Raw genomic sequence first — 14,200 nt, 5'->3', positions numbered from 1 at the left:
ATGCCAGGCTGCCAGGAAATGGGGATGGTTTCTGTGGATGTCGCACGTGTGTCAGTGTCTTTGAAGCACCCTGCCATCGCTGATCAGATCAGTTCCTATGCAGGAGGTGCAAAAAAACTTCTGTAAATCTAAAAGAGGGAAGTTGAATTTTTTTTCTTATTATAATGGATGGGAAAGAATTTGGGTAAAGGTTGAACAAAAGCAATTGTGTCTTGTGTGTGGAAGTGACCTATGGAAGCAAAGTACTCAGATGAAGAACAGAGTCAGAACACGACACAACATTCCTTCATAAAACAATTTTCTGTAGATTTGATTAAATATATTTTTATATTGCTGAAATATAAGTTATACTGCTATAAGACTTGCACAGCTGAGATGTCTGTACTCTTTCACGATTATCTTTCCTGTGCTTTTGCTAGAGTTTTACCAGTCTTCTGCACAGCAGCACTTTTATTGGACTGTGTTACACAATTCACAAGACTATATTTATTGCCCGTTTTATGATACAGCAAAGGGCCTAGTCTCATTGTTCTGTTTTCCAGTTGTTGGTGTAGCCCCACTAAAATTATTTGAATTAGGTTTGTAAAAAGATTAAGAGCTGAACTTCCACTTATAGGGGAAGAATGTGTAATAGTTTGTGTATCTGAATTTGTGCACTGAATTTGACCTCTGAGATGAAAAAGATGCTCTTTTGAAGTTATTTGGGAATTTGGCCATTCATTTCTGTGGACCTGCAGTTTCAGACCAAATACAGACTTGATTCCTCAAAAGTTTATCCCTTTAGTGTTCATGTTGTCTGTACCAATATTCTCAGGGCATACGTTTCCCCATTCATTAATAACTCATTTTTCCTTATAAAGCAGGGCCAGCTCAATCTTTAAGGTTTTGTGGACAGAGGAGATGATGGAAGACCGGTTAGCAAACAGTGAATGCCAACCCTCGCTTGTACTGAACTCATTGAAAAGTCCCGTTAGTTGAATATTTAATGCTTAGCCTTAATGAAATGGTGGTGTCTGTCATTACAGTGTCTGAACAGCTCCCAGGGCTTAATGGCTGTATGGGGGAGGATTACTACCATGTCTTTTTTAGTAAGGAAGAAAGATAAGAAATGAGGTTGTCCTTTAGTGAGCATGATTTGTCCTGAGGAAATTCGTAGGCAGGCTGGGAATTGAGTTTACCTTGAGGGCCAGTTAGGTATTTTAGCAGAAAGATCAGGCATATTGCAATTGTACAGTCAGAGGAATAAAATGAAGTCAAAAAGGTTTCCAGTTCATGAGGGTTGTATCAAACATAGCTAACTAACCTAAACGTTCCAGAGTCATTCTAGGCAGAACACCTTATTCTCTTCCACAATTCTGCTTTTCCAAATTGCAGACAAATTATCTGTCCCTCATTCAAATAGCCCTAACAATGTGTGGGCTGATGGTCTGAAATCAAAATCAATTCCACTGGTTAATTATCAGTTAATCAGTTACAGTTCTTTCAAAAGTGCACTAATGAAGTTGCTCTGATTAGAAATATATGGATATTGCATCCCTGGGATTTCCAAAGTGCCAGATCTTTCCATCCCCTTAGTCATACAAGGAGCTCCTTTAAATTCCCTTGCTAAGGTTACTCAAGACAGTTTACTGAAATTTCGAGCCCTCTATTTCAAGCTAGAGGCAAATTAGTGCCAAATTATATGCTTTCTCTGTGCTTAGCTGATGGATAATATTTTAAAATATCATTTTGAAAAGACTCTAATTGTCACAACAAATCTTTTTTTGGTAAACAGAATCTTCACATTTCTTTTAGTGCTTTATTTTCAGGCAATGCATGCTATTGAAATGCATGAGAGGAAATTAAATGCCTGTGATTTAGTAAAATGTTCACTTAAGGAACCAGTGGTTTTGCTGTTAGCATTTTGTAACAATTAGAATGTTTCTGGGTTTCAATCAAGGCAGTATATGCTTGTTCCATACACCTGGATTTCTGTTAAGTTTAATGTATCTCATTCTCCCTTTTGATATTGGCTCAATACTTGGGTAATTTCAATTTTCTTTCTTTTTTTCTTTTTAATTTTTTTTCTTTTTCCTTTTATTTTGGCATAGATTCTCTAAGCTCCAGCCAAGATGAAAGCACTGCTATAACATGCAGGATTAGAGCATTCCTTAGAAAGCCTGTAAGCTCTCACAAAATTTTGCAGGTGTAGGACAAGGAGAGAGGAAGCAAGTGATATGAGAGAAAATTAGAAGAAAACAGAAAAACGTTCTTTCTGTGAAATCAGATGTTTCCTTGTTGCTTTTTGTTTGGGCTAGAAAATCAAATCAGCATGAAAGATTCCAAAGACATATAAATTATGTGAGTTTGGAAAATTTCATCTTTACACCTGCAATGGAAATGATGATATGAATCCCTTTGTTGACCTCAGTGTCACCTCCTGCAGTGCCCTGGAGCCTCTGCCTGTGCTTGGGCCACCGCTGTGAATCACACAACTCCTCAGACTGGCTGCTGCGGCCCACATACTGTGTCTCCAGACGTGTCCTCTCCTGGGGAAACAGGACCCACGGGTGTCCTGAGGGACTACTCTTCCCATAAATTGAGCTGAAGCTTTGCCAGCAAATTGATTAATGTCAGCTTGGTCTGAGTCTGTATGTTGGATTTTTTCCCAGTGGAAAATTCTCCCTTATCTCTATCTTCCCCAAAAGCAAAATGACAAGCAAAATAATAATTATTGAGCAATCTTCAGATTATGCTATGAATAAGCATAGCTCCAAAACCCAGTTGGCTTTAGTTATTGCTGCCAGAGTCTGAAACACAGAGTTAAGTTACTTGGCCAAGATCACATAAAAGGCAATAGGGCAACTGTTGAGCCCACACATCTTGAAGGTCTTGCCTGCACAAACCCTTAGTTTGGTATAAAAGTTGGAATTCAGCTGATGCCACCTCCAGCAAGGTGCATGGAAAATGATTTTGCAGTTGTATAGTTTCTACTTTGGGCTTGAGAGAGAAAAAAAATCCTGAATAGATTTTTTCTTTTCTCTTTCTCTTCCTTTTTCTTTCCTCTTCTTTTTCCTTTAGTTTTCCTTTCCTTTGTTCTTTTCAGATGCAGGCAGACTATGGAGTATTTACAGTCTATTTATTAGCAAGGGTTATCGTCCATCTCCGCTAATACATTTAGTGAAGACAAGTTTACATCATTTCTGCCAAGAGATTTCATATTAGACAGAGGATAATGTTAAACTTTATAGATGCCAGTGATCATTTCCAATGGGAATTTACTACATTGGCTTGATTTTGTGTTTCTGAAACTCTCATTACAGCTGTGCCAGGCTGTATATGGCAGTTCTGGAAAAGCAAAAAGCTCAGCGGGGATTTCACTGTTCCCAGCTTAATGGTTTTTGTAACAAAAAATAAAAGCAAAGACAGCAATCAAGGAGGAGGTTGGAGAGCTGCAAGGAGTCTAAGAGGGGATACCCATGGTGGGGATGATTTGAGTTGGCTTGTTCCCCATGGCAACATAAGACCTCTGGGAGTCCTGCTGCTGCCCGGGCTGCCCATGAGTGCAGGCACGGAGGGCTATGGGGATGAGCTGGAGGCAGGCAGGGGAGGAAAGGAAAGAACCTCTAGCAGGGGCTGCATGGGGGCTGCCGGGATCACCAGTTAAGGCCAAATCTTAAAAGAGATGTAAGTAAAGCTTGCACCTGAATTATAGGTGTCTTGTGAAGGAGTCCTCCTAAAGTAAATGTTCAGGTTCTCGAGTTTAAGCAGAGGGACAGCTGGGCGCTTTTTGAAGGCCAGCGGAGAGAAATCCTGGCTGCCTGTATTTTAGGCACCTGAGTCAAGTGTCTGCTCTCCCCCCCCAGCTAGATCTATAACACTCTCCTCTTCAAGCTTTAAGCTACACTGAATGGAAAATAGGCACAGCTGAAGGAGGCAGAAATAATAAATTCTCCCCTCTGTAAGGAAGTGCCTGGTACAAGTACTAACCGAGGAGGAGAGAGTCCTAGGCTCTCGTGCCTGTTCCCAGGATTGTATCTCCTCTTTTGCTTGTTGGGTTGCAACCCACAATGACTCTTTGGTGTAAAACACATAACCAGTTAAGGGCCAGCTGCAGGTTTCCATCTCTCAGGAATGTGCCCTAACCATTAGTCTCTTAACCACCCATGTGAACAAACCCATGAAACATGACTGAGGAGAGAGCGTTCATTAACCAGATCTGTCATCCACAGGCTTCAGGATTTTTAAGTATATTCCAGAATGAACCACTGAAATCACTTTTGTGCATTCCTTACATTTAAATTGTCCTTGTGATAACCATGGCAACCATTACACCTAAAAAAACTCAAGTGGAGAAAATGCACACTTGTTTTAATTTAATGGATGGAAACTAGAATGTGGTTAAAAGAGCCTAAAGCAAGTAACAGTTACTGCTCATGATCACTTTGGTGTTTAATAGAATATTCTTTGTCCATTGACTTTTATTTATAACTATATATTTCTGTACATTCCAGCTAATTTTCTGCTAGTATGTCAGAATACTAGAGTCATTTATGTAGTCTGCTTTCTTTAACTGAAAAAATCTGAATATAGCCTAATAAAGAGGCTCCAATTTCTGATTAGATTCATGCGCAAGAGTCCAGACACTGAAGGCTACAGAATGAGATAGGTATAGAATTCCACATGGCTTTCAAGGGGTGAGGGAGCAGAGAGATGCCTACATATCCTTCAGGAGGTAGTCCTACCACAAACAAAGTTCAAGTGGTTGTAAAGAGATTTATGCTTTAATGGAGTATGGTTTTAAAGGTATCTAGAGATCTGCCAATGTAGGTACACTTCGAGGAGTGTGTATCAAAACAGTTAAGCAGCCTAAGTACCTAACTTCTGTAATTTCTGTGGACGTTCGGCACCTACCATATTGAACCAAGTTAATAAATCTCCCTAGCTGCTCTTTGTGCCTTGAGATGTCTGACATGCCTGTGTACTTAGAGTTTCAGCCTTAAATATTAATATCACCTATGACAACAACATTTGATTATGATTGCAAACTGTAGCCATACTGCATAGTATTTACCATGGAAATGATTGATAAAATTGGGGGCAAAACTACGGCATTGTCACTGAAGTGAAAATACCTTGTATAGCTGAAGATGTAAGCTACCATTTAGGGTTATTTAGGCAGCGATGACTCACCAGAAATCCATGCCAGTGACTATGGAGTGGTGAGGGATAAGTCTAGTTGTTCTGGCAAGACCTCACAAATGCTGTTCTGCATGAAGGAGCTTTTCTCCCCAGCAAGTCTTTTGACCACAGCTGGCTGAGAGGAAATCATAGCCAACGCTTGGAGGGGAGAGTACAATTTGTGCGTCTCTGAGTCCCCTAAGAGAGTTACTGGCAAAGGCTGGAGGCTAGGCAAAAAATGAGAAGCAGAAGAGCTGAATTGAAATACTTTACCAGCAGGCTATTGTCTTTAAAATATTCAGGGTTTTGTTTCATTAAAATTTTCCTACTTCTAATTAGAATTGGATGGGCAAGTTCTGTAAGAATGATTTTGGTATAAAAAGCCGTTTCTCCATCGGCATGTTACCGCATGGGAGTCGCATAAGTCTCCATTCTCTCACGTGGTCTGGGCTCACCAGGAGAGACAATAAGATCATTTGGATGCTGAATAAAGCAGGGTACCATGAAGGAGAAATACCATTTGAGGCTGAACTGACATTTAACTAGTGTTTGAGGAGTATTAATAAACCAGAATTAATCTATTTTTTTTTTTCCGACTTGGGAAATACTCTGTCAACACAAAACATTACAACACTTGATTTTTTTTTTTCTCGGTATTTCTGTTCAGCAGCAACCAAAGAAACTCTTTTCACTACAGTGTTAAAGAAACAGACAGATTTGAATATCCCCCAGGATGGCGATTCTGATATTACAAACTCCCAAATCACTGAAGAAAAAAGACCCCTTCCCCAAACAGACCACGCTCTGAAAGTGTCTCCTGTTCTACGAGCCCTTCTGGTCTTCTGTGAAGGGAGAGCTCTGAGCGAGCGGCTCTGTAGCCCCAGCTGGGAACACATCAGTGCAGGCTCAACAATAGCAATGCTTTCTTTGCTTTTTTTGCAAATGAAAACTAGGAATTTTGTTCCTGGATAGCTGCATGAGGAAACTGTTGCTAACTCTTGTGATTTTTAGTTGACAAATCTCATAAAACATACAGGCACATGAAGTGTACCATGAGTTCAGACACTGGAGTGAGAATATAGGCCAGCTGAAGAATCAACCTTTCATTTTTTTGGTAAAACTTCAGCTTTCCCAAAAATATTTGAATAGAACTATTCTAGATAAACTTGTTATCTGATCATAATTTACCTAAAAAGCCTAGTTGCAAATTCAGGATACTTGCATCCAGAGATGCAGGGTTTTTGTATAAATGGTTTAAATATTTTTTTCAGGTAATGAATAGGCTCAAAAAATTACAGATTATTTTTATAAATGATAAATATAAAAGAGGCTAAATGCGTATAATATATTCCCTAGGAATTGTTTGATGCTATCCACCACTATATCTTCCTTTCCATTTGTCAGTGATGGTGAAAATTATTGAATTGAAACTCTTGCAAAAGAGTTTAATCAGGAGTGAGATTAAGGCAAAGTCACCAAAGGGAAATTGAAATAGCCCCTCCTTTATATCTGTTTCTCTGCAGCACAATTACATTTCAGTAATTTTGTTTAGCGTGTTTTTTACATATTGCTCATTTGGGGACTGCTGAATAATTACATGGGAAATACTGTGCTGTTATTAGAAGAAGTTTCTTGCAATTGCAAACAGCAGGAAAACATGGTTATTAAAACCTGATAAAATATCGGTATTTTTACTGCAAAATAACTCGCAGCTATTATTGGCACTGCTTAGGATTCATTTAATTTACTTTGCTTTCAATTAGGGTTGTGCATACAGAAAAGTTTGCTTTGGGTTTTGCTGCTAGCTGAAAAAAAGCAGAGTGAGAGATACAGAACTTCAGTGCAGTATTTATGGAAAAAACACCACATATTACTGCTGGAGCTAATAAACTGCCTGTGGCTAAGGTTGCTTAATATTTGCCATTAGCCCTATTTTCATTGGTTTATCGCTACACAGAATTGCTTAAGCTGAAATTTGCCATGCTTGCCTCTGCCTTAGGTAGGGTTTTTTGAAATATTTCAACAATAACTCCTCAGCTGTTTCCAAGAACGAATTTAGGAAGAATAAGTGTCATGGTTTAACCTGGCAGGCAGCTAACCACCACACAGTCGTTCACTCACTCCCCGCCCAGTGGGATGGGGGAGAGAATTGGAAAAATTTACAACTTGTGGGTTGAGATAAAGACAATTTAATAGGACAAAAAAAGAAGGGAAAATAATAATAATAACAATAAAAGAATATACAAAACAAGTGATGCACAATGCAATTGCTCACCACCCGCTGACCAATGCCCAGCCAGTTCCTGAGCAGCAGCCGTGCCCCCCCGCCCAAATCCCCCCAGGTTTTTCTTCAGCATGACGTCATGTGGTATGGCATAGCCCTTTGGCCAGTTTGGGTCAGCTGTCCTGGTTGTGTCCCCTCCCAGCTTCTTGTGCACCTCCAGCCTCCTCGCTGGCAGGGCAGTATGACAAGCTGAAAAGTCCTTGACTTAGTGTAAGCACTGCTCAGCAACAACTAAAACATCAGTGTGCTGTCAACATTATTCTCATCCTAAATCCAAAACACAGCACTATACCAGCTACAGAAGAAAATTAGCTCTATCCCAGCTGAAACCAGAACAATAAGTAACATTTAACTGGTTTCTGCTTCTCTTTGGCAGTATGCTGAAGAATAAAAAAGGGCTAACATTCGAGCTGTGTTGCCTCTAGGAAAATGCTACTCAGTACCTTCTGCCAGGAGAGCACATTGTAATACATCTGTCTCTCTGGAGGCCACATCAGGATCTATAGAATCTAGTGAGGATAGGGGTGCACCTTGGCAGGACCAAATGGGCAGAGGGTGTGGACCCAGCAGCCACTGGAAATTCAGATTCAGTTGGGTAGAGGGGGGCTGGCAGAAGAAGAGGGAGGCCAGGGTGACCTTCCCTTCCTCCCCCATATACAGTGGCAGAGCGGCAGGGACCTCCATCCATCCGGCACATACATACCCAGGGGAGTCGTCAGTGTGGCTTCGTGGCCAAGGTGCCACACGGTGGCACTGGGTTCCCGTGACCGCTCGGGAGCGCAGTTAGTAACAGAAGATTGCTTTAACAAGTCAACTGAAACAAACGGCGTGGTTATCCTCAGCACAGTGATTTCAGCTGCTGCATAAATACGAACCAAGCGCTCAGTCCCACAGGCAGTCACCAGCTTCTCAGTGTTAGTGCCACAGCTCTTCACGCCAGGATGCCCATCACTTGGAGTGAGTCACTAGCCCTGGAAATCATTGGTATTCAGACCCATTCGTTGGCATCCTCCTTGAAAGCTGCTACTACATATTCACTTGTCATTCCTGGCAAGACTCCTCTCAGCAGCAAGAAGCTGTTTTCGACCTCTCTCTGCTCCTGGCACACAGCCTGCCCAGATGACACAGAGGTTTGAGGTCAGAGACTCCTGGCCTCTCTGCTCCTGCCCATGGACCATTCCTTGAACAAGGTCCCAGAATTATGATGATGGAGGTATTATTAGTCCTTCTTCTCTGACCATTTAATATAGCCAGTGGGTACACTGGGCCAAGATCTGGCTAAATGGTCAGTTTCTGAAAAAACTTGCTCAGGTCCAGTTTTTAATGCTTCTCTAAACCATCTTAGAACAAGCATGTTCCTCTGTGTCTTGGCTCTTTCTGCAGGCTGCACAAAGCTGAAATGTCATGTGGGATTGAGCACAGTGTTAAGGCAAAGTAAGGCAGTGAAGCTCTCAGGAAGGGTCCAGAAAAAGTCCTTCCACTGCTTGTTGCTACTACTGGTGAAATTAGCAGCTTTGTATCTGTCTCCCAAGCAACTGAGGACTCCTACTTTTTTGACAGATGGATAATGGAAGAGGCTGCAGACAGTCAACTCTGACATGGTTAGGGATATGACCTGGTGCCACTGTTACCCCGTTAAGCCCATTGCCTTTCAGAATAAATTTGTCAGGGCTGTGTTTGCGCTGCAGTTGTTTATAACCTTTCCAGCATGCAGAAAAAACCCTCATGAATTCAGAGTCTGCTAGCAAATAGTTGTGTAAATCACTGGCAAGGCATGAGCTGTTTCCCGCCCCACCTGTAATGACCATGACCAGTTTGTCTTGTTGGACCAGGAGACAGCCTAACTGCTAATTAAAGTTCCTCTTCACATGACATCTTGGGACTTGGTGTTATTTCACTTTCATAAAAACGCTTTGTTCCTTCGCAGCACAGACAAGGAATGTTCTTAGAGAGTCTAATGACTAATTCACATGTGCCTTTAATCACCTCTCTTTTTGAATTTATCTAATTACTTTGAGCAAAAGATTGATCATATTACCCGTCCTCAGAGTTCAGGCTATTTCTACAATTAAAGATGATATTTCTGCAATTAAAACTGACTTTAAAAGGTGGCCTAGTGTGTTTTTCATTTTATTATTCTTATTTCCTTCTCTAAAGCATTTTCTTGTCTGAGAGTGAAAAGAAGACCTGTGTGCAAAACTGAACAGTGGTTTTATTATTAGCTTACTTTTGCTTCCTTGGAACAAAAAACCTCATTTTGTATTGTTACCTTTTTTCTACGCTTTTCATTGCTGTTAAATAATTTCAAACCTATTTGTAAAATCATCCAGCCTTTATATTGTTGTTGTTGTGAATCTCAACTTCATGCAGGAGGTCTATGTTCAAAAAGCATCTTAAGCTGGTGTAAGCTGAAGTCCAGCAGACAAGCTCTGACGAATTTTTGTCCAAATGTTTAGTATGTCACCAACCCATGTCCACTCTGTGACAGAGTTACAGGACCCATCAGAGGTTATTATCCTTATTTTAGGGGCTTCAGAGGGAACATGCTTTCTGCACCTCACCTGCAGACCGTCATTTGCAACTTTGAGCATGGCAGCAAATGCTACGTGAAATCCCCTGGGTCTGGGGTGATCTGACTGAGAGTGAGGGCTCCATCCTCACTGTGTGGCACCGAGCGGCATCGAGCTGCAGAAAATAAGCCCCAGCCAGCACCTCTTTGCATCACCCTAACACCTGGGCAGACATTTGGACTGATGCGGTTGAAATCCAGTTGGGTTTCTGGCTGATGAGGATAATTAAATGGTGCCCCTATAGCATGGTTGTAGATGAAAAGAGCTACTTTTAATACCTTGGATACTGAAGGCTAATCCCATCTGCCCCTACAACTTGTTGCAAAAGAACAGAGAGATTCAGCAGCCTCCCTAGAGTGTGGGGATCCCCATGTAGTGTCCCACATGCAGGATTTCTAATTCTTCCTGGAAAAAAAATTTAGAAAGATTAGTTCACAGTTACCTTAATCATGTCTTCAGTCTTTAATATGTTTCTCAAATGATTTTTTTTTCACCAGCTTCTTGCATTACACACATAAAATAGTTTGTTTCCTAACCATATGCCAATTCAAATGATTTCTGTTTGGTACAGTTTAATATTAGCATGCTCTGATAATTGCTAGAATTTAATTTATTTCAGTCTGTATCTGCAGGTTCCACAGGTGATAATCAGTGGTCTTTTTCTTTCTTTGTCCCACGGGAGACAATGACCTTATCACTTCTTTCTTTGCTAAAATCTTGCTCTGTTCCCCAGATACCAATTGCGTTTCCTTTCAGATTTGTCTAATTGATTGATGGAATTAAACTAAACTCAGAGCAATTGCTCTCAACCTTTATATAGCAACTGGGCTGTTGCTTCTATTTCAGCCTTGAAGAGGAGCCGGTGTTCCCAAAAGGAGGGCTGTTGTGCTAAAAGTCTGCCTGCTTTTCCCAAGGACTAGTTTTACTTCTTCCCCAGAAGCCTTGCTTCACATACATACACTATCAGACATTATCGGAGCTACAGCACTACCACTCTAGAGTCTCTGCCATTCTAGACAGGGTCTACTTCATATCGATTCATACTAAGAAAAACATTTTTTGAAGATTGCAGACTCCTGGATGCCAGCCACAACTGCCTGTGTCCCATCAGTATGCTGCAGCATAATGTACAAGCTTCAAAAAGGACTAATATATAAAGTCAACACAAATTGTTATATTATGGTAAGTTCATAGCATCAGTCTAATTATTAAAAGCATAGCAACAGTTTAATATTAAAACAACTCTATCTATTTTATGCTTTAAAATCAGTCTGCCTCCAGAAAGTGAGGTAGGATTTCACTGTGTGTTTTTGCAGGAACTTGGTTCAGATTTAGCTAGCATAACATGCCCTTTAGAGCTGATGAATTTATTTCTTGTACCACAGTGGCTGTACTGCAGATAATACTGGGATAATACTTCAATAATCAAAATCATGAGCTTTTTAAAGTCATGCTATTTCACTTTATTGCATGAAGATGCAGTTCCCATTACAAGCTCAGATACTTCCAGTATCTGAATCATACAGGGAAGTATTGCCTTGGGAATCTCAATTATCCAGATGCAGAAGCAGCTTGAATTATTTAAGGAGAGGAGAAGGAGAAAAATATATGACATTCCAATATTGCTTGTTATGCCCAGGATTCAAACCTTGATGTCCGTCGCTCACCCTTTAGCATTTAGAAAGGAGACACAGCCTCTCTTGGGCCCTCCTCTAAATAAATGGGTGTTTCCTTCTGTAAGCTGCCTCCTCCAAGGTCAGGATTAGCCATCAGTTTTATGATATGAGGGGGCTGTATTTCAGTTTGGAAAAAAAAAAGAAAGGAAATCTTTATTGGCACACTCAAGAACGGAGAGGAAATAATTCCAGAAAGATTGTAAAAGCTCAGACACCTCAATAAATTAAGGTTGGAAACCTCCTTCAGTTGACACTAGACTTCAAAATTACAGCTTAAAAGCCAAATACAGCTATTGGCTGCAGCATTTGACTTTTCACTGATGTATGTCTGCTTTGAGATGGTGCAGAACTGGCTGTACTTGTCTTTCACTTACTTTCCTTAAAGGGTTAAAAAGAATTCAGACTTTCATGTTGAGGCTGTTTTAAAAGAAGTGTCACCTATCTCAATTGAAAGAATCTGTCTATGCCCTTTGAGAGCCCTTCTAATTATAGATGTCGAGGTGTCCTTGAGCTTTGAAGCAAATGCTGTTATCCAGTTCAATATATTGTACATTACAGATGATTGTTTTATCTTTCTATCCAAAAGTACATTTTCAGCTTTTGGTCACAGGTTAACTTTAATTACATTACCCCTTCTAGAGATGAAGGCTCTACAAGCACCTAAAAAGACAGGCATAATTCATTTACAAGTACACACGCAATGAATTTTCTCCTTTTAAAAGTGACTTTTTCCAAGTAATGGGTTCTTATTTCCCAGTATTGTATTCACCTGAGCACAGACTTGATGAGAACCCTTTGATCACGGTGGTGGAGTTACTGTTTTGTATTTGCTGAACTGACTGTATGAATGTCTTGCCTAAAGAGGTCTTAGCTACATACTTCTTTGACATGATAGTTTAAACAAATTCTTCACTGTGTTTATTATTTTCTCTGTGTTTTGGAGTATGTAGTTCTGTGAGTGTGGAAATCATCAGGAAGAAACACAGGTAATAGCAAAACAAGCCAAATTCACAAACATGCCAGAAAGAATTATTTAACATAGCTATAAAACAGGTAAAAAAGGTTTGTAAACAGAAGTGATATTGGTCAGGCTTTCTAGCACAAATGATCTCCTTTCAGTCTGAAATCGAAGCAGAAATCTTTTGACTAAGTAGGGTGGAGAACATTTGTTCTAAGTTTAACTTAATTATGTTGTTCAATTAATTACTAGTTGCTGGATTCCTGGAGCATATAGGTGACCTACTGATCGTCAAGACTGAAAGTCTGGTTTCACTCCTTGACTGCAACATAAAGTCACTCTTCCCTCTTATACCAGCACTGGCCTTCTAGACACTGCAATGAAAATAAGCAACAATAACCTAGCAATTATCAAGCTCCCATGGGCTGACACAATTACCTCCACAAATCAGCTGTGAACCACAAGTCACCCAAAAGTCAGCAGTGCAGAGCCAGGCCCTCAGGTGCTGCTGCAATTGCTCTTTGCAGAGCACTTGTGGCCCCCACCTCACCAGTGAAAAGGGACCTCTGCCCAGGGAGGACTTTCCTCTGGGGTGAGAAATTATACTACTTTTTCCAACAGCTATGATAATGTGTGTACTGCTTCCTGCACATTTTCCTCACTTGCATTCTTGGACCATCACAGCTATAATGACACCGTTACCACTTATTTAACCTGTCAGAGTATTTTACTGAGTTCTTAAACTATCAACCCAGGATACCGTGGTAAATTGTGCTGATGGAGTTTATTGTTCATGAAATACACTTTCTCAATTCTAAAGTGCGTCTATTTTCTGTGCTTGCCACTACTATCTCCAAGAAAATATACCAAGATATTAAATGAAGAAATACAGAATTCCTCAGGATGTTTTACATCTTATCTATCAGTACCAGAGGGATATTATTTATGCATAGTGCTCCCTTTAACAATGTTAGTTACTTTTTTATTTGATTTTAGCAGTTTTGAAAAATACCAGACTCTTAACAACGGAACTACACAAAGCTTTATGTGTAGGTCACCTTCTTAAGTCATTGAGAGATGATATTCAATGAATAAATTGCAACAACTTGAACATTACAGAAATCTTACATATCAGGAACAAGAGTATTTTAGGGATGACGTAACAAGACAGGCACTCTGATAGCTACACTGGCTGAGCTCCTAAACCCCCCTTCTCAAGTGAAGGCTGGCAGCAGGTACCGTAAGCCATGGCTCAGAACACCAAAGGCAGTTTATTCCACATGCTCTGTTGACCACAGACTAAATTGAATGCAAAGAATAAAACTGTCAAAGAAAGTTTCTTTGTGTTTTCCTAAGAAAGTGACTCATCTGAATTCTGGTGGAACCACCTCTTTCAGCATAAATTAATACAATATTTCTCAAAATTTCCTATATTATTAAAGTGATTATGTATTCCACATGCGTTAATTCTGCAGAGAGGCATAGGTTTTGTCTTCTGTGGCTACCAAACACCCAGGCCTGTTACAAAAACATAACAACATGCAAATGGGAA

The sequence above is a fragment of the Platalea leucorodia genome, assembly GCF_965183815.1.
Source record: "Platalea leucorodia genome assembly, chromosome: 2".
Classification (NCBI taxonomy): Eukaryota; Metazoa; Chordata; class Aves; order Pelecaniformes; family Threskiornithidae; genus Platalea; species Platalea leucorodia.
The sequence above is the reverse complement of the archived record's forward strand: the minus strand, read 5'-3'. Positions refer to the sequence as shown.